The 26,163-nt window shown below is 47.8% G+C and overlaps 1 protein-coding gene across 1 annotated transcript in view; it reads left to right on the top strand.

The window, feature by feature from the left end:
• The window catches only part of LOC147732932 (von Willebrand factor D and EGF domain-containing protein-like), a 1,979,930-nt gene that overhangs the window by 1,456,013 nt on the left and 497,754 nt on the right, over nucleotides 1-26,163 (top strand). The gene's annotated exons all lie outside the window — the stretch shown is intronic.

Raw genomic sequence — 26,163 nt, 5'->3', positions numbered from 1 at the left:
CCCAGATCTGTGACTGGGGGTGAATGTTTTGCCATTGTGCAACATTCCGTCCATCATCTTGTGTATTTTGCCGTTCACCCTATGTGGGAAGGGTATTCCCAGACGTGGGTCCCGTGTTCACTACGCGACTGGAGTCAAGCTATCCTGGATGATTGACAACTGATAGCCAGAAACCGGTCCTAGAGTGCTTGATTCCGGTCCAGGGAAGACAAGGCTAGGCAGTTCGGTCTGGACTGTTCCCATGAGGCACAGGGTCAAGAGTGATTTGCATATGGCCATGTCTGAACTGGGGGTGGCTTGGTGAGCAAAGTAACGATGAATTAAACCCAGATCAGTGACTGGGGGTGAATGTTTTGACATTGTGCAACATTCGGTCCATCATCTTGTGTTTTTTGCTGTTCACCCTATGTGGCAAGGGTATACCCAGACGTGGGTCCCGTGCTCACTATGACACTGGAGTCAAGCTATCCTGGCTGAAGACGGCTGATAGCCAGAAACCAGTCCTAGGATGCTTGAGTCCGGTCCAGGGAAGACAAGGCTTGGCAGTTCGGTCTGGACTGTTCCCATGAGGCGCAGGGTCAAGACTGATTTGCATATGGCCATGTCTGAACTGGGGTGGCTTAGTGAGCAAAATAACAATGGATTAAACCCAGATCTGTGACTGGGGGTGAATGTTTTGCCATTGTGCAACATTCTGTCCATCATCTTGTGTGTTTTGCTGTTCACCCTGTGTGGGAAGGGTATACGCAGACGTGGGTCCCGTGCTCACTACGCCACTGGAGTCAAGCTATCTTGGCTGAAGACGGCTGATAGACAGAAACCGGTCCTAGGATCTTGATTCCGGTCCAGGGAAGACAAGGCTTGGCAGTTTTGTCTGGACTGTTCCCATGAGGCACAGGGTCAAGGCTGATTTATTTATGGCCATGTCTGAACTGGGGTGGCTTTATGAGCACAATAGCGATGGATTAAACCCAGATCTGTGACTGGGGTGAATGTTTTGCCATAGTGCAACATTCCGTCCATCATCTTGTGTGTTTTGCTGTTCACCCTATGTGGGAATGGTATTCCCAGACGTGGGTCCCGTGCTCACTATGCCACTGGAGTCAAGCTATCCTTGCTGGAAACAACTGATAGCCAGAAACCGGTCCTAGCATGCTTGATTCCGGTCCAGGGAAGACAAGGCTTGGCAGTCCGGTCTGGACTGTTCCCATGAGGCACAGGGTCAAGACATTATTTGCATATGGCCATGTCTGAACTGGGGTTTCTTGGTGAGCAAAATAACAATGGATTAAACCCAGATCTGTGACTGGGGTGAATGTTTTGCCATTGTGAAACATTCCGTCCATCATCTTGTGTGTTTTGCTGTTCACCCTATGTGGGAAGGGTATCCCCAGACGTGGGTCCCGTGCTCACTACGCCACCGGAGTCAAGCTATCCTTGCTGAAAACAACTGATAGCCAGAAACCGGTCCTTGGATGCTTCATTCCGGTCCAGGGAAGACAAGGCTTGGCAGTCCGGTCTGGACTGTTCCCATGAGGCACAGGGTCAAGACTGATTTGCATATGGCCATGTCTGAACTGGGGTTTCTTGGTGAGCAAAATAGCGAAGGATTAAACCCAGATCTGTGACTGGGGGTGAAAGTTTTGGCATTGTGAAGCATTCCGTCCATCATCTTGTGTGTTTTGCTGTTCACCCTATGTGGGAAGGGTATACCCAGACGTGGGTCCCGTGCTCACTACGCCACTGGAGTCAAGCTATCCTGGCTGAAGGCGGCTATAGCCAGAAACCGGTCCTAGGATGCTTGATTCCGGTCCAGGGAAGACAAGGCTTGGCAGTTCGGTCTGGACTGTTCCCAAGAGACAGAGGCTCTGGACTGATTTGCATATGGCAATGTCTGAACTGGGGAGGCTTGGTGAGCGAAATAACGATGGATTAAACCCAAATCTGTGACTGGGGGGTAATGTATTGCCATTGTGCAACATTCCTTCCATCATCTTGTGTGTTTTGCTGGACATGGTATTGGCCCCTGAAAACCTGGTGGACCCTGTGACCAAACAGGAAATAATGCAAGATATCAACTCCCTTAAAATGGCGAAAGCCCCAGAAAGGGATGTTGTGCATGCTGACCTATACAGAGCATTCCCTAGAGACAATGGCCGACAAACTGTTACCAGAGTCCCTGGAGGCCTACACACAGGGTATAGTCCCGACCTCTATAAAACATGCCCTGGTAGTGCTGATACCTAAACCTGGAAAGGACCCAATGGATGCTACCGCCTATTGCCCCTTGGCGCTACTGAATATAGATTAAATTACACTCTGACAAATCCTGGCAAAGCGTCTATTCCAGTTTCTTCCAAAGTTGATCCACCCGGATCAGTTGGGATTCATGCCCTGCAGAAACACCCTCTGCAAGCTGGGATTATTGTCACACGCACTTCACGTGCCCTGTTTAGATCAGGATCATTATGCTCTAGCCTTTTTATATATGGGAAAAGTCATTCAATTCAGTCTGCTGGGACCACATGTGTTGGGTGCTCACTGAAATAGGAGTGAACTTCAATACACAACTTGGGTCAAATGACTGTACACAGAGCCAATGGCAAGAGCCAGAACAGGACGAATAGTGTGGGAGGGGATTCACTTACACTGGGGTACATTACAGGGTTGACCCTTGTCCCCCTGTTATTCCCCCTGGTGATGGAGCTGATGGTGTGTAGATTACACCAGGTATTATGCAACTGGGGGATCCAGGTGTGCCTGACAGCACATGTAGTGACATTATATGTAGATGACACTATGGTACATTTGGCCAGCCGGACATATCGACCTATGCGGAGAGAATTAGCAGAGCTCAAAGGATTACACATGAATCACTCAAATTCTGCAATATTCCCAGTGGGGCAGCTGAAGAGTATGGAGGCCAAGCGGCTCACCAAAGCGGACCTCCCATAGAGGACATGTGATATCTGATTATGCACATAGTGCACGGAACACACAAGTGCAACACACTTATCATAGGTCCCGTATTTGGCAACGTCCACCCGTCCATCTCATTTTGAAAACCCTCCTGGTCCTTAATAACAAAAATAGCACTGATTAAAATGGTAGTACTCCCTTGCTGTCTTTATGTACTGCAGGTCACTATGTATGAGATCCCTACAGTGTTTTCCAGAAACTAGACTGCCTTTTTGTAAGACTTGCTCTGGGCAGGGAAAAGGCAGAGGGTGAGTTTACCCACACTTAAACTAGGATGGGAAAGAGGGGGCATAAGGTGCCAGACCTAGAGATGTACTATTTGACATCACACATACAGCACGCTATTCAGTGGTTTGATGCCAACCCAAATTGTAAGTTATCCCTACTTTCGGCGATGTACGGTGATGCCGACCTGTTAGCCTTACTCATGTGCAGAAATCATATGCATGAGACTATGCCTCATGTGATCAGATAGGTATGCAGAATCTGAAAGCAGCCATTGTGGGGAGTGCTTTGTAGAGCTCAATAGGCATTGAATCTGGAAATATGGAAAATCCCGATGACCATAGACTGATGGCGAGGTAGGAGCTGTGCCACTGTAGATTATTCATACCCTGAAGGTCGCTTCATTATATTGCACAACGCGATTGACACATTTGACTTGGGATGAGGACAGTTCCTTCGATACGCCAATCCTGCTACCACCAAACGAGGATCTAGGCAAAATTCCCTGAGGTACTGGAACCCTCTCAAACACTTGCCACTCTGCTGATGATGAAAGTAGGTCAGAGATTCATCACTCACATATGCTGAGCCCTCCGAACAGACAGGCCACAACACCGCTTAAAGATCGAGGACACATGGTGCCAGAAATCTGACTTTACCATCACATCTGCATAATGAACTAAAATGTACAGAAGAGTGCAGGAGATCTGACTAAATTCTCAATTTTAGCTAATCCAAAACAACATAATTCACATTGCGTTCCTCTTCCCCAAAACCCTATATGCTATTTTCCAAGACAGAGACCATGGGTGTGTGTGCTGTGGACCTAGAACAGCTGACTTTTTCCATGTTGTGTGGGATTGTCCCTAAATCACAACTTTCAGAGAGGAGGTCTTGCAACACATGCACAGAACCACAGACTGGACGATCAGGAAGAAACTGAAACTCTGTCTATTGGGACTAGATGCCACAAGGAAAAAACAGAAACTTAGCAGACGTTTTTTAATGCTTTTTTTTTTTTACAAGACCATTATTGACTGGTTGCAAAGGTGACATAGTAAGGTGCCTACATCCCATCGGGCCGGCACTGCATCTCATTCGGATCCACAACAGAGAGGGTAGGGGGAGAAGCACAGCAAGCCGCCTACAACCCATCTGGCCTGCCGCTTGAGGAGGGCATGCATTTTGTTCAGTCAACCATTCCGGTCTCTAACAGAACATACTAATCCCTATAGTAGGAAAAAAACACAGATATCGTGTCACTGATATTCATCCGGGTTGATCACCCGTTCTCCGGTCCGGTACCATGTGCAGCACCCCAAATCATCTCTGCTCACCACCCCACAAAGGGTCCAGCACCTGGTAAACCGCCTCTTACAGAAATTCATGAGTGTCCCACCCTCTCCCCTCCAACCTCCTCCTCCGAAAGCTGATCTGGATGTGTGTCAGCAGTGTCAGTGTGTTTCAGGAGGTACGTCTGCAGAGGGCCCCAAATGTCCCGTGGGCGAGATGTAGTTGGCAGAAGTACAGCGTAAATATGTAGCTGATCCTGAAAGTGTGTAAGATCATTCACCCATTCTTTAAATGTTGGAGCCCTTCCTCTCCCCCACTGGCATGCGATCCTTCTTTTTGCCAACAAAAGAGCTATTGATGCGTATTTTCGGATCTTAACAGGTAGTTGCTCAGTGTATTCCAAGAGCAACCCAAGGGGGTTATCAGGCACGTGCACCTCTGTCATCTTGTCCAGTGCGCTAAGGACCTCCCTCCAGAATTTCCAGATCAGTGGGCAGTTCCAGGCCAAGTGTCTGAACCCCGCTCTTTCCGTCTCGCATCGGTCACACCGGTCAGTATCGCGCAACCGGAGACGGTGCAGTCGGGCAGGTGTGTAATAAAGTTGATGCAAGTATTTAAAATGTATGAGTCGTAGTCTGCTATTAGCCGATATTTCCCCAGTCTGCCGACAGCAGAATAACCACTGTTCTTCCGAGGGGGTGCCCTAAGTCCTCCTCCCATCTGACCCGGGCCGGGGCGGGATCCCTCTCCTATTCCTTCTGTGTAATGGAGTATAGTCGTGAGACTACATGCTCTGGGGTTTCCTGTTGTAGCAGGACGTGTAGGGGGGTCATGATGGGCGGTTCGAGTGGGAAGCATTGTGTGAGGGCCCAAGCATCCCGCCTGAGCCACACATAGTAGAAGTGTTACAGCGGGGTGGAGGAGGCGACGCCAAAGAACTCGTTGCTGGTACAAAAAGTTCCTTGTATATACAGTTGACCCCAAGTGAGCCGAGAGAACTTCCGTAACATCCTACAGCACCCTCTCTTGTGTAACAGGAATATCGAGCCGTCCCCACAGAGGCACCAGGGGTGAATACAGTAAGGGACTTCGGAGTGGCTGCACTAGGTCATGCCAAGCGCGAGTAGTGCACTGGACCGTATTAGCAGCCAGGTGTCTAGGCACTGTGGAGGAACTCAGGTACGCCGAAGCAGTGGGTTTCATGTACCCATCCTCCACCGCCAGATGAGGCATGTACGAGGGGATGTATCCAGCAAGCCGCAAAGTCAGCCTGGGCGCAACTAAAATGTAACTCCATGTCCGGGATCTCCAGACCCCCGGCGTCAAAGGGACGCATAAGGATCTCCCAAGCTAGTCTAGGCTGTTTCCCGCCCCATGTCAATCTGATCAGCTGTGATTTGATGCTCTGAAAAAAATGGCGGCTCGGACCGTAAGGAATGTTCATGAACAGGTAAAGAAGTTTAGGTAAGATCACCATCTTAATTAACCACACTCTGGCAGCCATGGATAAGAGCATCGCAATCCATCTAGTTATTTTGTCCTTCAGTTCATCCAGTACCCGGCCATAATTGTCTCTCATCAATTCTTTCCGGGACCGAGAGATGCAGAGAGCCAAATATGTGACCGAGTCTGCACACCAAGCCAGGGTATAGTCAGGCAAGAAACGCAGGGAGGAGTTCATTAGGGGGAAGATCTGGGATTTCCCCCAATTCACTTTTATTCCCGACAGTCTACCGAACAGTATTAGTACCCTAAGAGTTGGGTTAAGGCTTGCATCGGGGTCCTTCAGGTACGGCGTCAGGTAATCCGCGTACAGTGGTATTAAAATTTGCCTCTCCTGGTAGACCAGGGTGTGCTCTCGATGATGTTGTCTGATTTTGGCCGCTAACGGTTCAATGGCTATAGCAAAAAGCAGGCGTGACAAAGGGCACCCTTGTCGGGTGCCTCTGGTGATCGCTAATGGGGCCGACTGCACTCCGTTAATGAGGATCCGTGCCTGCAACCCTGAGTACAATAGATTAAACCAGACCAGGAAGGGGAGTGGAACCCCATGCGATGCAGGACATAGGCCAGATAATCCCATTCCAGGGAATCAAACGCCTTATTGGCGTCTAGGAATATTGCTGCAGCGTTTGTCCCTGGCTCTATATCATAGGAGCGCAAATAGTGTACGCAAGTTGTGGGATGTACTTCTGGTTGGCACAAAGCCCGACTGGTCGGGGAGGACCAATGCAGTCATTAGAGGGCTAATGAGGTTTGCTACTAATTTAGCTAGGATCTTTCCATCCACGTTTATTAGGGAGAGGGACCTGTATGAATCACAATATTTGGTGCCTTTGCCTGGCTTGGGTATGGAGAAAATGTGCGCCTCCTGCATAGAGGGGGGAAGGATCCCAGACTCGCTAGCCTCTTTGAATACGTGTCTCAAAATCTGGATTAATAATAGGTGATGGAAGGTCTTATAGAATTCCGCCAGGAATCCGTCCGGTCCCGGCGCTTTCCTATACGAAAGCTGCATTATAGCTGTAACCATCTCTTCATCCTCGTGATGTCGTAAGAGAAATTTCCTTTGACCGTCCCCCAACCATGCTATCGCTGTGTCCTCAAAAAAGGGATCAAACTCAGCAGAGTGATCTCTTTGAGTCCTGTATAGACGTTTATAGAAACTCTAAAAGGCTGCCACTATATTCCCTATATCCTTCTGGGTCTGGCCATCCTCGTCCTCTACCTCTATGACCGTATTTGACAACCGCGGAGGTCAGATTAAGGATGCTAATGCCCTTCCTGGCCTATCTACCTCTCCGTATTGTCGCGCCCTAAAATACTGTCCCCTGAATTTACATTCACTTTCAGCAGTGTCTTGGTACTCGTCCAGTGTACTCCTAAACTGCGCCTGCAGCTCAGATGTTGGGGCTGTCTGTAATCCGGTTTCAATGTGTTTAAGGTCACCCTCCAGCCTACTCAACCTGGCCCTTATATCTTTCAGGATTCCTCCGCTCTTGGCAATGCATAGTCCACGGATGGCGACTTTAAATGCCTCCCAGATCGTGGCATAGTGCACAACCGAATTTTCATTTCGTGGGAAGAAGTCTGTGATCTCCTGTTCTAGCTCTTGTTTAAAGACTGGATCAACCAGAGAAAGTGGATTAAGTTGCCAGGATAAGTACAGGGAGCTTTCATGCGGGGGGGTCAGAACAATGAGAACCGAGGAGTGATCAAAGTAAGTGTGAGGAAGATGAAGAGCATGTGTCATCCACGGAACAAGCCCTTTGGAGATCAGCCACATATCTATTCTCAACCAGGAGGCTCGAGCCGTGGTAAAGCAGGTCCCTTCCCTCTGCAACGGGTGCTTATGTCACGTCACCATGAATCCACAATCTCATGATCTCAAGAATCAGTTTTAACGTGGATTGGGATGTGGAGCAATGGTGCGGTTGCGGGTGTGAGCGGTCGAGAGCAGGGTCAATAGTGATGTTTAGGTCCCCTCCCCATGGTAGGTGTGTGGATCCTATTTCCAGGATTTTACCCCAGAGTATTCTGAAGAACTCTGGGTCATCAGAGTTGGGCCCATAGCAGGAAACAAGTGTGAAGGTCTGTGTAGCTAATTTGCCCCAGGCAATGGAATATCGGCCCTGTTTATCTTCCAAAGAGCCTATAGGAGTGTTTAGGAGAGTCTTCCTCACAAGAACACACGTCCCTCGAGCATAGGCGGTGTAGGACGAGAAGCATGTATAGCTGGCCTACCGGGCTACAAACGTGGGGGTAGCAGTAGGGTCAAAGTGTGTTTCCTGCAGTATCGCACAATGTATATTGTGGCGATCTAGATAACCCAGAATATGTTGGCGCTTGCGCGGATCTCCCAATCCTCGCACATTCCATGTGAGGAATCTGTAAGTGGGATGGGTCGGGGGCTCAGTCACAGCAGCAGACTTGGCAATCTGCATGCGTCAGCAAGTTCGTTGGGATGATAGTTGCAGTATAGGGGCATAGCCAGGATCTTCTGACCAGTGTCACGCGGCAAGACATTAAAATGCAAGATTCTGTAATAACATTAAACTTCCCTCCTCCCCCCCACATCAGCAGCTCAATCCTGCTGTGGCCCCCTTCTCTCCTTCCCCCCAACCTCCCCAAGTCAGTAGAGAGATCATATCAATGTTCCAAACATCAAGATTGAGGGAAAAACAACAAACATCCTAATCTCTTCATACCCAGTCAAAATATGCTGATAGCAATGAGGGTTCACCCAATGGGTGGGTTCTAGAGGGCAACCAATACTTCCTTGCAGTAGCGAGGGCGTTTCAGGCAATAATTTAGGGTCAACTCGCAATAAGTCACTTCTTAAGTCTATGGCTTGCTGGGTGACGATTGCAAGGATACAATCGTAGTACAGGATCAAGACAATGTTAGGACTGTGAACTTACAGTTCCCATCCCTTCTCGAGAATCTCCTATGCCAGCAGCATCGATCAAGGGGAGAAGGCGCTCAGCAGGCGTCCATATGCACTACACGGTTAGTGTCTGTAGCATATTTTTTCCCTCCGGCGCCATCCAGTTAGGTCATTTATATCACATCCAGAGAGGGGGCAGGTGGACTCGGCAAGAGCCCGACCATCATCAGGGGAAAGGTGAAGGCTCAGCTCAGCGTGTCTTTACTCTATGTCTGAGGCCCCACCGTTGTCATTCAGGCAGAGGGGAGAGGAGGCGCAGGCCGCTGGCTGCTTCAGTACATTTTTTTAGAGAGTCCTTTGCTTGCTGTGGGGTATTAAAAAACTTCTGCTTGCCCAAATGCGTGATCTTGAGTCGTGGCGGGAAGAGCATAGCATTGGGCAGATTGAGCTCCTGCAGTTTCTTTTTGACTGGAATGAACTTCCTCCTCTGTTCCTGCACTGCCATAGTAAAATTAGGGTAGATGGAGATCTCCATACCTTCAAATCGGAGCTGTCCATGCTCCCGGGATAGGCAGAGGGCAACGTAGCAGTCTCGATAATTTAGGAATCTGGCGATTATCGGACGCGAGTGGCACCCGGGACCGGTCGCGCAGAGAGGGAACAGTGAGCCCGTTCCGCCACCAGGACAGGTGAGAAGGCCTCCCTCCCAAACAAAGTTATAAGAAGCCGTTCGACAAAGTCCTGCATTCGCCCAGTAGGGGTCGATTCCGAAACGCAGAGGATTCGAAGGTTGCTGCGGCGAGAGCGGGACTCCAAGTCCTCATTCTTGGCTGCTATTAAGGATCTTCTCCATGTCAGATGTTCGGGACGTGGTACCAGTGGCAGTGTCCTCTACATCCGAGATGCGGCGTTCCACCTCCATCAGCCAGTCTTCATGCTTGTCCAGTCGATGCGTGACACCGTCTAATCTCTCGTTCATGGAATCCATCTTAGATTCAATGGAGGTTAAGCTAGACAAGCAGGAGTTCCTTCAAATCTGCAGTGGAGGGAGGCTGGGGTTTTGTGTGGTCCTCTTCCTGGTCCAGTTGGGACCGGGTGTTCTTTCATGCCTAAAAGTTCAGCTTCGGCTGGCGTCTGTCCGGTTTCCCCATCCCCTAGGGTTGGGGTTCCTGATGCTATGTCGAAGAGAGAGGGAGGGGGGTCCGTTCGCCAATGTCAGACTGCTCCCTTCCAGACCCAAGGCAGGCAATCACACCGATTGTAGTGCAAAAGTCTTGACTCTTCAACCAGGCCTCCACTAGCCAATCGGTGTAGCATCTCGTCAGGCTAAGCTTCTTCCTCAGCAAGGCCTGTGTCCTGCTCTCCCAAGCAGTCGTGCACCTCCAGTAGCAGCGTCGGTTCAAGCAGGGCGAAGTACAAGACTGTCAGCGACCTCTACCCCCGCACCACCTTAGCAGGACAAACATAAATCTCTGGCAGGAGACTAAGCCTGGAGCAGCAGTATGAGTAGGGTCCGGGCCCTCCCATGACAGGCAGGGGGGGTCGATGAGGGTAGTCATCAGGTGAACCTGCCAGGGCGTCGCAGGTCATCGTGCCCTAGCACCCAATACTGCCTGGGAGATCACAGCGGGTCCTTGCAAGCAATGCGACCCCCTCCCCCCTCCTCCGCAGGTCCGGGTCAGTCACTCCGCATCTCACTATGCCCCCATCCAGTACGGTCAGGCAGATACGGTATCAACAAGTGCAGAGAAGCAGCCATGGGGGGGCACTCCCGCCCGATGTCCCCTCCTCCTCAGAACCGCAATTATTTGGGACCAGATAGCGGGTTTACAGCAGCCAGCCGGGCAAATGTAGAGGTTGCAAAATTGGTTACCAGGCACAGTCAGCAAATCCGCGCTTTGGCGCAGTCAGTATCAGCAGTAGTCCGCAGGCGGTTCACGACAGTGCCCGAGGCCGCAGGGGATGTCACAGCGGGGTCTCACAAGTGCTGCAGTAACTCCCTTCCGCTGCCACAGGTTCTGGCCCACCTCGCGCCTCTCCCCGATTTTGCCGTTAGCCTCAGGTCCGATATTGGTATGCAGCGAGGGCCAGTCTCGAAAGGGAACGCCTCCCGCTCAGGCCGTCCCCCATCTCCAGGCAACAGCGTGCGCTCAGCCTGGTCAGCCAAGCATGTGTTGAGCGCTCACCTCAGTCTCCCCGCGAGTTCTGGCTAAACGCTCCCTGCAATGTCTGGGCTGCAATAGGCTGCGCTCGGTGGCCGGCCACGAAGTCCGGGGCTCCCTTCCACAGTGTATGGGGACAGCTTATCCAGTCAGGTCATCCTGCTCGCCGCCATTTTGTGGGAGAACAATCCAGCAGCCTATGGTGAGTTTCGAGTTGTATCTGCCTTTTACGGTTCTTCTACTATTCCAACTTCATTGCCGATCCATCTGTGCAGCCATTTAAGAGTTGTTTCAGCCATTTTCCCTGCGAGATGACCAGGATAATCGGCGGATGAGGTCCCGTACAGCGGAGCCTCACACCAGTGCGGCCATCTTGCTTGGCGCCCTCTAGCTCCCCCAACGTTTTTTAATACTTGACACTGGCTAAGCAATGCATAGCCATTAGATGGCTAAGTCCTAGACCCCCCTTGTCAGCTAAATGGCTGGGAGACCTAACGGAATGTACTGTGATGGAAGAAATCCATATGAATGAGGTGAGATGAGACCATAGACTTGCTGATGATTTAGTTGCATGGGGGGCTAAGGTTCAGGACTTGACCGCGGATGACAGCGACGGAGGGAGAACCTCCTGGTACTGAAGGCACACAAACAAAGTGAGCGAACAATATGTTTTCCAATGTGGGCTGGGCGTGCTATTGATGGGGTGGAGGACTCTTTTCATTATCGTCCTGACAATGAAGCAAGTGGATGTGGTGCTGCGCACAATGGTACTGAATCAGAGTGTTGGGGGTGGGGTATCACTTTCTTCAAAATTTTGTTCATTTATATGCTCATTTCATTGTATCTTGTATCTAGTTATATTTCTTGGAGTGATCCTAGTATGTCAAACTATAGATGCTCTGACCTTCAAGTTGTTACAAATGTCAAACTATGAGGTGTAACTGTATGTAAACAACCTTGACCCCGCATCCATCAGCCCACATGTTGTTACAATGCGGTTGTTACATCCAACACCTTCCCTACTGTCCGCAAAGACTGAAGTTGGAATAGTAAATTACACTATTCCAACATCCAGCTCCCGCTGCGCAAGCCATTGTTATGACTTGCGGGGTAATGGTATGCGTTGTTACAAAGCGGTCGTTGGAACGACCACGTTGTAACAACATGCGGGGTGACGGGATGCAGGGTCAAGAGGCATTTTCGTAACTGCACATTGTATGCAGTGCATTGCTGATGTATCTCCTGTACCACTGTAGTCTGCTGAAATGCCAATGAAAATGATCCAGAAAAAAAGAACGATAGTGGGATATGTCCCATGTTACTTTTGAAATTAGCTAATGCATTTTGAGAAATATGATCAAATAAGTAAGCACACTTCTGTATATAATCCATTGTGGTGGTGTTGTACATATTTAGAGCAGTAGGTACATGGTCTTGATTCTGTGCTTATCTTGTGGCCTAACTCATGTGTTATTCAAAATATTCAATAGGGAATCTCATCTTCCTGCACATGGCAACTACTTAGCCAATTAAATAATATTAACAGATCAATAAAATGAATATAAACAAAGAAGCATCATGTAAAATTGAAATTTTGAAACATTCTGTACATTTGAAGGAATTCGAAATTGAAGGCTAAATATAATGTTCGTATTCTCAGATAGATTAGTAGGAACAGCGCATGTGCAAAGTATTGGCAATGAGTGACCTCAATTGAATTTAGAAAAGCTAAAACATTCCCCTTACCTGCTAATGCTGACTATGTTCATCCGGGTAATATTTAACTCATGGTGTTGGAATGGGTCATAATAGGCAAGTCATTTAGCAAATGGATATAATGTTAAAAGCATTATACTATGATCCACCATTGTCCATTAATAATTTATTTGAGTAGTGAACATGAGTTCTGCCACTACTGTGAATATTATTTTTCCAGTTGTCTGTGTCAACCTTCTTCATTTTTTAGCGGGTATTAAGCAAAGAGTGCACTTTCTCAGGGATGCAAACTTCATCATGCATTGTTTACATAAACGTTTGTACTGATCAATATTCTCCTTTGCATTTCGGAGGTTTTACAAACCACACCGGAAAAAGAAGACACCTTTCCTGATCATAACGAGAATTCATTAGTAACTTCGAATGTCTCTAATGCAGTATGAGTGTGTAACTGAAAATGATGGCTCTGTTTCTTAGTGGCTTGAACTCAACAGTGAGTCCTCCTGTTTTGCTGAAATAGGTTTTCTGGTACCGCTGACATTTTGAGTTCCTTAGCCTTTTGATTTATGTATATAGCCAGGTATTTGAGGACAAAGGGGAATGGGCAGACATCTCACACGCCTCACAGTGGGCTACTGACATTTGGAAAATAGACATTTGGTTTTGTACAGCCCTGCTGGGCGATTTACAGGGAACAAGGCTGCCACATTTCAAGACACACCAGAAAAAAACTTCTCTCAAAATAGGCAATAATATTATTTGGGAATTTTTCTAGGTAACAATGCGGAACATAAGGATTAAAAATGTCATGATAATAATGTAATTACTAACAAAGAGAAATATAATCATAGGAAAAACAATTTAAAAAATATTTAAAAGTTTGTTATTAGCAATCTTAGCCAGCAATTGACAATCTATGCCAAACCTTCCCTGCATGTGATTGGGTTACTGGCCTATCAATTGAAAATGTCCGTGGACACGAATGGCTTAGCCAGCTGAAATTTCCACTTCAAAAGAAGAACTATAAAAGCTGGACTTTGTATTGCTAGTCGGTCCTGTCACATTCCCAGATGTCTAATCTATGCCAAGTGGTCACTGTTAACATCAGTCCTACCTTCCTGATGCTACAGGCCAAACCACTGTCTTCCTGGAGGAGGGTTGTTTACAGTGAGGCAGGGATATATATTCAGGTGCTATGTCTGCTCAGACCAGGCATAAGGAATGACACAGGGCTATTACGATGGAACTCGCTTATGTGTTCTGATGCATTGCTGGATTTGCATCAGTTTTACAACTAACTCAAGCAATGCATCACTTTTGCACCAACGGATGTATCAGAATTTCTGACGCATCTGTTAATCCTTGCGCCATGGAGCCCTGTATTACAAATACAGTACATCCATGGTGTCGTTAGGACATTTAGCGCAGGCACAAGGAAGCTGACGCATCAATGCTGATGCATTAGTTTCTTGTAAATGAGGCCCTCAGTCTTTGGAGCTGGACTATGAGGAAAATCAGTACCAAGCCAGCTTACTCTCAGGCACCACAAAGTACAGTTTTATTAAGTTTCTGTTCCATTAAAGTTAATGAAAAAAATACTTTCACTACGGAAATAGATTATTTACTCAAATTAAAAATATTTTTAGTGATCGCTTTATCTCTTTCTCAACCCAAGATAGGATTTATTCTCAACTAGGCCTGCTCATGGGAAGTTCAGCTTTAACTACATAGTGAAATAAGCTTTCAGAAACTGTTCACCATGTGAACATATTTTTCCCAACATATAGTATGCTTGCTTATGTAACTTGTGCACCACGCCCTGTTGGCTTACAAGGCACATCTTAAGGTTGACTTAGTATATAAAAGTAGGATTTTCTACATGGCTAAGACCATTGCCATCTAGCACTGCGGGACCTTGAAGTTGCAGCCCATCCAGAGCACATTAGCCCTCTGTGAAATAAATGGGTGCTGTAAATATATAATACAGTCCACATTTGACATTTAACTTCCACACTAATGAAGGATTTGTTCACCATCTACCAAGGCCTTACTCGAAAAGTAATAAACCTTCTACGACAAATTTCTAGATTGAAAATGAGATATACATATTTAAAAGTATTTAATGTACACAATCTTGCATGCTTTTCCTCTTTTCTGGGCCTCTTCCCTCAATACATTTTTGCTAGTTTGACCTAATGAATTCTATTATGGCAAAACATCTGGGCCCACATGCATCAAGCATTTTTGGAGTCGCAAACAGTGCGATTCCTTAAAATCGTCCGTTTGCGATTCCAAAAATGCTTTTTGGAATGCATCAAGCATTTTTAGAAATCGCAACATTTTTGCGATTTCTCAAAATGCGATTGCTTTTAAGAAATCGCAAATTTGCGATTTCTTAAAAGCACTGCATGATTACTTTTATAATTGCGAATTCGCAATTAGGGTGTCAAATTTACCGAGTGGTTGAACCACTCAGTAAATTTGCAAAAAGTGTTAAAAACGCTGCAAAAGCATTTTTTACACATTCATTTTATGGACACACATGTCCTTAGGACATGTGTGTGTGCAACATGATGCGAAAACAACATTTCATGGGTGCAGGGGGGGTCATTTGAACCCCCCTCTCCACCCTTGAAATGCAATCAGGATTTGCGATATTCTAAGTGCGAATTCGCAATTCCCATTCATTCCTATGGGCATTTTAGCCCATAGGAATGAATGGGAATTGCGAATTCGCACTTTGCTAATCGCATAATATTTGAGAATCGGTCAAAATTGCGATTTTTACCGATTCTCAAATATTTTGAGAAAATGTACATGCATCCCATTTTGCATTTCCTAATTTGCGATTCCCTAAAAATCGCAAATTAGGAAATGCAAAATGAAACAATGATGCATGTGGGCCCTGGTGTGTGATAATTATCGCATAACACTGAACGTCAGTCCCTGCTTAATCTCTTTGCAAAGGGGTGAAATGTAACCCCAAAATCAAAAAAAGGGCTTAGAATAATGGCCATTTCAAGATGGACAGTGTTGGCAATCACATAGTTATCCCAGTAACAAAGATTTGCTATTGACAACAGTGCTGCTCCTTGGGCATGTGAAACCCACCTTGCTAAATTGCCCTGAAACCTCACATCCATGCCAACTGGCTACAATACCCACCATCGGGGTGGGGGGGCTTATACTGGCAAGTGATTAATGGGATGAAAGATCATTACATCCTCATTAGCTGTCTTTTAAAGAACAAAATGTGTGATTTACTTTGGAAAATATGCTATTTTTTTCTGAAATTAATAATATACACACTAGGGGCCAGATGTAGGTAGACATTTACCGACCGGTAACGGCCGAATCGGCCGTTACTGACCGGTAAATGGCTATTCTAGATGTAGGTGTGCTATTTTACCGATTCGGTAAACTTACCGAATCGGTAAACTTACCGAATCGGTAAAATACCGAATCGGTATGTTTACCGATTCGGTAAGTTTGAAATGTAGGTGGGACTCTTCTGAGTCCCACAGGCCTTACCGAATCGGTATTTTACCACCCAATCCAATTGGGTGGTACAATACCGATTCGAGGTGTGCATGCACATGTGTGCATGCACACCCATGGCATGTGACAGACGGACATGCCCTTAGGGCATGTCTGTGTGCCACATGTCACACATGCCTTAAATCGGGGTGCTAGAGGGTGTCAAAGTGACACCCCCTGCACCCTTGCAAAATTCGGTATTTACTGAATCGGTAAATACCGATTTGGTAATGCCAATTGATTCCTATGGGCTTCAATGCCCATAGGAATCAATGGGCATTACCGAATCGGTATTTACCGATTCGGTAAATACCGATTCTTACAGAATCGGTAATTCAATTACGAATTCTTTTTACATCTCCCCCCTTCTATTTTACCGATTCATAAATACCGAATCGGTAAAATTCGGTATTTATGAATCAGTAAAATATACTTACCTACATCTGGCCCTAGGTGGCATGGAGTTTTCCCATGTAATCCGTGAAAAATAAGGAAATTATATTTGACAAAGATGATGATGGAGTAATAATAATATGACCATTTTTGTTCCTAATGAAAGACACTAGAGATGAAAGCTCTTTTTTTATTTCACAGCACTTGGAGTAAACCCTTCCATTGTAAGCGATTCTAATTCCATGCACTCTGGGATTTTGTCGTGAATTCTCATAACATCCCCACACAGTATTTTATCATGTAAGGGTTACTTTTCCTCATTAAGACTGTTGATTTTCTGAGTTCCGTAAACAATTCAATTAATCTTTCCATAACAATTCTCACGTTCCTAATATTTGGGAAATAGCTGCTGTTCTCTGCCATGTATACATAATAAGGTATATTGTAATCAGTGCCTCCTGGCTTATCATTATTATATTTCTATTATAAACTGGTTTCTATTTTCCTTAAATGATTGCCTTTGGCTATTTTAAATGCACTGTTTAGCTTAGCTCTTTTGACTCATATGATATTTTGGCAATGTTAAACAACTGGAAAAACATGCCAATTAAGTAATTCTTCAGAGTAGTGTTCAAGTAGCTTTCAATTAAGCTCAGCCAAACATTTAACTGCGTAATGCAAACAAATGCATCTGTTTGAAAAATAACGTGGGGAACAGGAGTTCTTGCTAAGCGAGTCCTGGTAAAATTCACAGACATAATATTGAGTTTTAAGAAGTGATGCTTTATCAATTAAGTACATATAGGAAAGTGTACGCTAGGAGAAATTAAACATTTAATTTTCAAATTAGACAAGAGCAATAATGAAAAGTAAATATTAAGACGCAATGTAACTATGCCTGAAATGAATTTTATTACTTTCGAATTTATGGCAATCCGGATGTCAATGCTCTGCAGTGCCAGGTATTAAAGCAAAGGAGAGGAGTGAAACTACAGAAACTAAACATGGCTTATGGTGATCCAGGGTTGGAAGGCCAGTGCTTTGCAAAGCAAAAGTCAAGACTGGTGTGGCAGATGCTATCTACTGTGCCCTCTTAGTTAAGGGATCATATATGAACATTATACTACCACGAGATGCCCTACGAAGGACATATGACCAGGAAATGGTGCACATTTCAACTCATACTCATCAGCTCTCGTCCTAAAGTGGTCCACACACCAGACATCACAGACCTCACCCCCGATCTCAAGCTATGCACCCTCTTTATCACAAAAACATGGTTCACACCCACATTGTAGCATATCCTAGATATCCGTTGTTGCAAAGTCATCCTGTGCCCTGGGCACCCCACAACTTTTTGCTGACTGATACTGGTGGTAACTGACTCTGACTGGCCCTGGGCTCTGCCTAACCAGGCCCAGGTCCAGTGCTATGCTGAAAGAGGCTCATTATAATACAGTTAAAACACCTACATACACAAGGGTACGGTGGGGTACCCCTTTGATTTGCATGGCCTCCCCTATAGGCTCCTAGTATATATTAGGGCCGGGGATTGAAACTACCTAGAAGTCCCCCGTACCCTGGGGAATGGTAGTTTAGAGGCCAGCAGCCTTTTTCTGCACTTGCATGTGTGCAATGCTGAAGCCTGAGGTCAGTTTAAAAACAGCCCTGGGTGCCAGGACTGCTTTTAAAAAGTAAATTGTGCCCAAACTCGACTTTGGTATTGAGGCCACTTAAAATGGATAACCTAGCATTTTTGGCATATTAGGGACCCCCAGGGTCTTCCCTTGTTATCCACGGGGTAGGGGGGTCAGGTATTTATAAGGTACACCCTTATAACTTGAGTTTTTATATGCCTGGGTAAAGTGAAATTTCACATTTTACTACCCACATTGTAGTAAAGTGCTGCTCAAATTCGGCTTTGATGATAGCATCACTGTGAAGGGAGAATCTGCAATATTTCTACAGATTCAGAACCCCTAATGCCTCCCATAGTTGCACATGGGGTGGGGTTCCTCTAGATATAAGACAACTACTTATAAAATATGGTTTTGTAACTCCTGGTGCTGGAAAAATGACCAAAGTCATTTCTCCTATTGCAAATCTCCTGTTACATAGGTTAACATGGAAATTAATGATTAATAACTCTTGATAGGAGAGGGATAGACATGACATTCAAAGACTTTCCAGAATGGTATTAATAAAACAAAAAATATCATATTGTTGAATTTCCCTTAAAGTGTACATACAAGAAGTTTTGAGACTTTCTTGTTTGTAAGTCTAAATTCGGCCTTCCCGTGGTCTGCCCTGATTGGTCAGAGTTAAGTAGATTAGCAAGGCTGCCTTGAAGAGGTCATAAAGAGCCCCTGGGGTTAACCAGCCCTACAGGCAGGGTAGTGTGCTGTTTCATAGGAATGCCAGGCCAGGGGGAGGAGTCGTATACTATGTTGTTCAAAGAGTAGAACAGAGACCAGTGTTATGTGGAGCTCCAAACTTCCCACCTTAGACAGATGGTAGGATTAAGGAAGGTATGAGCAGATGCAGGGGGGAGAGTCTAAAAACATTGCCATCCTAGGGGTGTGTTTAGCCATCTTTTACCTCCTTGCTGGAAAATCAGCCATTATGGATTTGGAAGATTTGATGCACCCTGGGACAAAATAATCCCATACTCTACAGGATGTGGTCTCATATTGGAGGAGTTATCCTGCTCCCATTAGTCAAAAATGACCTCCTGCTTGACCCAGAGAACTAGGAATAAGTATCTGAAAGGAGCATAGCCCTCCAGATCCGCTGCTTGAAACTTACTGAAGCAAGAAGTGCCCTGTTGAGAAGGTTTGCTGTGCAAAGATTTCTAAGGCCTGGCCTCTGAAGACTGCACCATCTGAAACCTGATGCATGTCTTTATAATGCATGCTTTTTCCACTCATGCCTTTACAACGCAGGTTTTACAACGCAAGTAGTTACAACGACTTACGTTGGGGGCGCTGGATAGTGAATAGTTTAATTTACTATTCCAACTCCAGTCCCCGTGGATAGTAGAGAAGGTTTTGGATAGTAAAGTAAACTATTCCTTATCCTACAGCGCCCTCCAGCGCAAGTCGTTGTAACGACTTGCGTTGTAAATCCTGCATTGAAAAGGTACTGCGTGGAAAAAGTTTCTTTGTATAGGCTTTTTCCCTCTGAAACTACAGCCCTGTGGATTATCTTGCTGGAAAATAACTAAAGAGCAGACTCCCTGAAAGCTATAGGTTAAAAGAGCTCATCTGGATCATCACCAACTAAATCTACACCTTGGAGAACCATCAGTGGATTTGTAAGGGTTTTGTACCAGTGGATTGTGGTAACTGAAGTCCTCAACTTTCAAGGACCATCTTGGAGCTTCCAGAACCCTTGGAGTGAGTTTGAGACATTTTGAGACCCCTTGTGGAACTTCGGGAAGAAGTTCAAGAAGTTTGGAGAACTTTGGACTAACTTTAAAAAAAACGTTCCATAGAGAGACCGACTCAATCTGGTCAGCCAGGCAGCCTGCCTTCAACCGCAAGATGGCCAAGCCAACCAGGTTCGTCCTGCTAAAAGCTCCATCACTCCAACTTCCAGAGATCGAATGGGACTAGAAGAAAAATTAAGCCGGCGAACCCTCACTTGATTTGGCTACATGAGGAGCATCGAGAGACCCCGCGAGGAGAAGCTCCAGAAAAGTTTCTAAGTCCGCTTGTAGAAAAGGTGACCAGGAGCAACTGAGAAAGCCAAGCCTCCTGCCTTCCATTGCGTGCCAGCCTGGATTCCTCGTTTGCTCTGCTGAAGCGATCATAGGAAATTTTTAAAGTACACTCCAGGGAAGTTGACCGGAAACTCATCACAAGTCAATCCGGCGAACCCTCACCAAATCCGGACTGGCTGGGAGCTTTGAGGGGCCTCGAAGAGAAAAGCTCCAGAAAAGTTTTTAAGTGTGAAGGTAGAAACTGAGACTGGACCTGTCGTGAGCGGTAACAGCTCAGGGCTCCATCTCGCCAGGTCTGAAACTTTTGCTTTGCCCCGGTCTATCGCGAGCAGGTATCACAATATGGTGCTATAATCTTCTAAGTGCCATATTTGATTAAATCTTTGAAAATTCATATCTCCGGTTCCCTACATTAAACATTTGTCATTTTGGTGTAATTTTAAAGATAAACATATTTCCTATAATTGGTGTTGGATTTTTATTATGTGTTGTGTCTTAATTATTTACTGAAATTGTGTTTTTAAATGCTTTAGATACCTGTCTTTGAAGTTAAGCCTGTCTGCTCGGAGCCACGTTACCAAGGGTTGAGCATGGGAATACTTTTCTAAGACCTATTCTGAGTCATATCATGGGTTAGTGACCTTATTGCCAGTGGCAGACCTACATTTGCCCCTACCAATAACCCACTTTCCAACATCCTTAATTCCACATCTATCGTTTTTGACCATGCACATAACAAGGGAGGAAGACTCACTGACATACATAAGTCCTCCTAGTCCTTCACCCTAGGCAAGCAAGTAATATTCATTCCCATGGAGCTGCAGGAATGTCATTTCCTAGTCTCTACAACTCACACCATCACCTTCCATCTCATCGACAGGCCTCCTGGGCATAACAAAGATTCACAGATGAATTCTCACATGTTTTCGTCAGCTCATCTATCCGACATATCCACACGAACAACCCTCTTCAGTGATGTCAATGTCCCAGACAACACAAGCTAAAAAAATAAACAAGAGGCACTCTTTCCAACTTCATTGATGCACTCAACATGATACAGCGTGTCACATTCCAAATACCATACCCTTGACCTTGTCTTCTCAATGTCACCAACAATCTAATGGAAACCACTGATACTCCTGGACTGGACCAATGACTTTGTCATACCCAGCTCCATGCTCAGCATCCTACCAAGTGTTCTGATTCTTTAAAGAGCTCGCCATAGGCAACCTATGGCTTGAGCTGATCTTCCATACTATCAACACCACGTTCAACACCAACATCATTTTAAAAACAATAACAATTTTTTGGAAGGCTATGTGAAACTCTATATGAAATACATACTGCACTGCCCTGCATCACAGGGAAAGGGCAAGAATGCACTGTATTATTTAATATGGCACATTCCTGTCCTCTTCCCTTGCACTGGCACCGTTTTGGCAGCGTATCACCAATGCAGGCAATGTTTCACCCTTGCACCTTGCAGGGACATCTACCTGCACAAAAACAATCATGAGAGGCGTTTTCCTCTTTCTATGATGGTGCAGAATGCAGTACACATAGAAAGAGGAAAAAGCAAGGAGAAATAAAGATATTTTTCCTTGTTACTCCTCTCCTGGTCCTGGGAAGGCGTACGATTTCGGTGCATTTCCATTTTTAGAAGTCCTTGCGCATCTGGGATTGTGTCAAAATCCATGGGAGTTGCGTGCAACTCCTCCCAGGGCAGAGTAAGGCAAAGCAGTGATTTGTGCTGTGATGCTTTACTCCAGATTTATGTAGATACGCAGACCCATGCAAAGTGACTTTATTTGGTTTCCTAAATATACTATAGAGGTTTATGTCATGCTTGAGCCACATGGCACGGTGCAAGCATGACACAAACCTCTCATAAACATGCCACTTACTCCTCAAGCCGAACAACCCATTTTAGGAGAACAGTAGATAGTTCAAGTTCAAGTTTGAAATTTGTATAGGGCACTACTCACCCAGAGGGTCTCAAGGCGCTTGAGGGAGGGGGGTACTTTGCTTATCGAATATCCAAGTTTTTAGTTGTTTTCTGAAGGAGAGGTGGTTCTGTGTAAGGCGGAGGTGGGTGGGGAGAGAATTCCAGGTTTTGGCCGCTAAGTAGGAGAAGGATCTTCCCCCCATGGTGGATCTTTGGATGCGTGGAATTGCGGCGAAGGCTTGATTGGACGATCGTAGTTGGCGGGTGGGGGTGTAAAAGGACAGACGTGTGTTGAGGTATTCGGGTCGTAGAGGGCTTTGTGTGCGTGGGTGTGGAGACGGAACATTATTCTCTTGTTGACGGGGAGCCAGTGGAGGTCTTTCAGGTGACCGGAAATGTGAGGTTGGCGGGGGATGTCTAGGATGAGTCTGGCTGAGGCGTTTTGGATACGTTGGAGTTTTTTCTGTAGTTTGGTTGTGGTTCTGGAGTAAATGGTGTTTCCGTAGTCCAGTCGACTTGTGACCAGTGCATGGGTGACCATCTTTCTTGTTTCGGTGGGGATCCAACGGAAGATTTTTTTGAGCATACGTAGGATGTTGAAGCATGATGTTGACTTGTCTGGTCATCGAGAGGGAAGAGTCCAGGATGAAGCCCAGGTTACATGCATGGTCTGTTGGTATGGGTGCAGTTCCCAGGGGGGCGTGGCTAGCAGCCGATGCGGATGATCGCAGCCTAGCGAGGCTCCCGACCCTCTGCCCTGGAATCCGTCCTAAATCCTGTCTAAGACCCGGGATCCCCGCGAAATTCGGGTCGATCCCGACTACAACACTCAGGTCTGCTCCAGCTTGAGTGGCGAGCCAGGGAAACTACCGTAGCGGGCACGCTTTGCGGTGAAGTGCCCGAGTCACCGGAGCACAAGATGGCGGCACCCTGAAAGCGGCGGCCGAGGACTAGCGGCGGATCCACCCCCGGCGCCCGGCTGTGCAGGAGACTGGGACATTTGGTGGCTCGAGGGGCAGCTGAATCCGCCTGGAGCACTGACGGGACCTGATCTCCGCGAGACCGGAGTGTGCCTCGGGTGCGGGTGTGGCCCCGAAGAGGCTCCGCCCCGCCCGGAAGTGGAATAATTTACACCCCGGCTTGGGGCCTGCTGTGCTCGCGGGAGCGGTCCCGTCCCGAGGCCCAGCTGGGCGTGAGGAACAGCCCGTCTGGAGGAGGGCCCGGGGGCGACTGCTACCGCACCATCAGCTGAGATCTCCGAGTGTGCCGGCCAGGAGGCTGGGTGAGTCCCCACGAGACCCGTGGGATCCTAACTTTACACCCCGGCTTCGGGGCCTGGTACTTTGGTGGGTGAGGCTCCGCCTCCAACTAAACTGCTGTACGACAGAGGTGGGCATATGAGGAGCTGAATGAGGGTTGCGGGGCCCAGCAATTGGATTTACATCGCCGACCCTCATCCCAATGTGACCGGCGTAGGACCCAGAGCACAGGCGAGACCGAGGAGGGCCTGCTCTGCCGGTGGGAGGAATACTGTCACCTCGGCCTCGGCGACCATCATCATCCCGGCGCACATCGTGGGGCACCTGGAGGGCTCACCTACCAGCCCCAGGGGGTGAGCCTCTGCAGGGGCTCCTGGGTGACGGGGGGACCGGGGCCCCGCGAGGAGCAACCAGAAGCTGGCTGAACTTTGCCGCGGCCGGATTGGGACCTAAGGGGGCAGTACATCTGAGGTGGCCCGGCACCATCCACGGGATTACCTGAAGATTCCCCCCTGTGTGCTGTGACCGGGAGGCACTTGAACCCGGATTGAGGAACGTGTGTTGCTGCACTGGTTGTGCGTTAGAGGCCGTGAACTGACTGCGGACGCCGTCCCTTTGGCGAGGGCCACCGGAGGAGTGGGCGGGGAGCACCGAGTGGAGTGCCCAACTTACATATCATCGGGGCCTGAGGAAGCGGGGAGGATTGCTTGACCCCGCGGAGTGGAGTGCCCGGGCGGAGTACTCGACCTGAACTTCCCCAAATCCGGGCCCGCCGGATAGCTTGCTGCAGGGGGCGCCGGTGACGCCCTTCCTCCCTTGGGAGCCCAGATCTTCGTCGCTGGAGCAGGATGGGAAAGCCAAGGACCGTGAAAGGGGACGGGAGCCCAGCCACGGAGATGCCGGACGATGCTTCGCAGTCCACCACAGACCTGCAAAAGATGCAGAATCGGATCCTAGCAGCTATTGCCGCCACGAAAGATGCCCTACACCAAGACATTGTACAGGTGTCGACTGGGCTGGGACTCCTGCGGGCAAACCACGCAAAGTTGGCGGACAGAGTCAAGGATGCGGAAGACGCCCTAAGGGACATCGTACCGGCGCATAGGTCAATGGATGGGAAGCTCTCGGACGCGATGGAGCGAATACAAGCTCTGGAAAGGAGGGCGGAGGATGCTGAAAACCGCAGTCGGCGGAACAACGTGCGCCTGGTGGGTCTTCCCAAAAAAAAAGAGGGCACGGACATGGTGGGCTACCTGCACGAATGGCTCAGGATTGTGGTGGCACCGGAGGGCCTTTCTCCCTTCTTCACTCTAGAGCGGGCGCACCCGGTGCCGTCCCGACCTCCGAAACCGGGCCTACCACCTCGCCCAGTGGTCATCAAATTGCTCCACTACAAAGACAGAGATTGGCTCTTGCAGCGGGCCAGGGACACGGGCCCGTTCCAGGTGGACAATTGCAGAGTTACGCTGTTCCCGGATTACATGTTCGAGACGCAAAAACTGCGTGCCTCATTCCTCTCTATCAAAAAAGAACTGCGCACAGAAGGCTTACAGTACTCGTTGTTGTTCCCGGCCAAACTCCGTGTGGTGGTCGACGAAAAGACGTTGTTCTTCACAGAGGCATGGGCCTGGTGGGACACTTACAAAGCGGGCACGGACGGAGCTCGATACATGGCTGAGGAGGAACGTCAGAGACACACAGTCAGACAGTCGCGGGGGCTCCGTGGGCGCAGACAGGGGTCGAAAAAACCAACGACCTCCCAAACAGCGGGTGAACGAAGAGCAGCGCTGCAGGCAGTAAAGGAAGTGTCGGGATCGGCGACGGTCCAGTCAGCGAGGGAATCGGGCTCGGAGGGCCAGAGAACGAGTTCGGACACTGAATTATCGGAGCTGGGTGACGCCAGGGGCCCGAAGATCACGCCACAGACGTCAGGAGAAATCATCGAAGGCTGAAGCCTGCTCACACCGCCCGACAAGATTTGAACACGAATGGTGTAGCCCTCACGAACTGTTGAGCAGACCACCGTAAGACTGGAATATCGTGTGTCATTATGAGTATTGCGGGGCGGGGTCTGGAGATAGCACTGGAAGGGTTTAGTAGCTAGCAAACGCACCCCAGGGCCCATAAGGCCTCCGTGGCATAGGCTACGGACTTGGGAAGTTTGGGAGCACGTTCGCTCACTAGTTTGGATGGGAGCGACTCTTCTGCAGTTGGGTCCTGTTCTGGGGGTGGGGGGACCTGGAGAAGTTGGGGTACCTCGAGGTGCAGGTTGAGGAGGGGGAGAGAGGGGGATGTTGGGGGTGGGTGGGGACGGTGTGGTATCTGATGTCTGGCTGCAACTCATTATTGACTTTAACCGAACAAGTTGGGACAATGGCTAATGCGGGCTTGATAAAATGTGTGTCCTGGATTGTGCGGGGGACTGACTACAATGACAAGGAGACACAAAATCCACTCCTACCTGGTTAGTAGAGGGGTGCACATAGCGTTCCTACAAGAGACCCACCTAATGAGAAAAGAGGGGATAGCGCTACAGCGTAGATGGA

The sequence above is a fragment of the Lissotriton vulgaris genome, chromosome 2_1 (genome assembly GCF_964263255.1).
Source record: "Lissotriton vulgaris chromosome 2_1, aLisVul1.2, whole genome shotgun sequence".
Taxonomy (NCBI): domain Eukaryota; kingdom Metazoa; phylum Chordata; class Amphibia; order Caudata; family Salamandridae; genus Lissotriton; species Lissotriton vulgaris.
The sequence above is the reverse complement of the archived record's forward strand: the minus strand, read 5'-3'. Positions and strand labels throughout refer to the sequence as shown.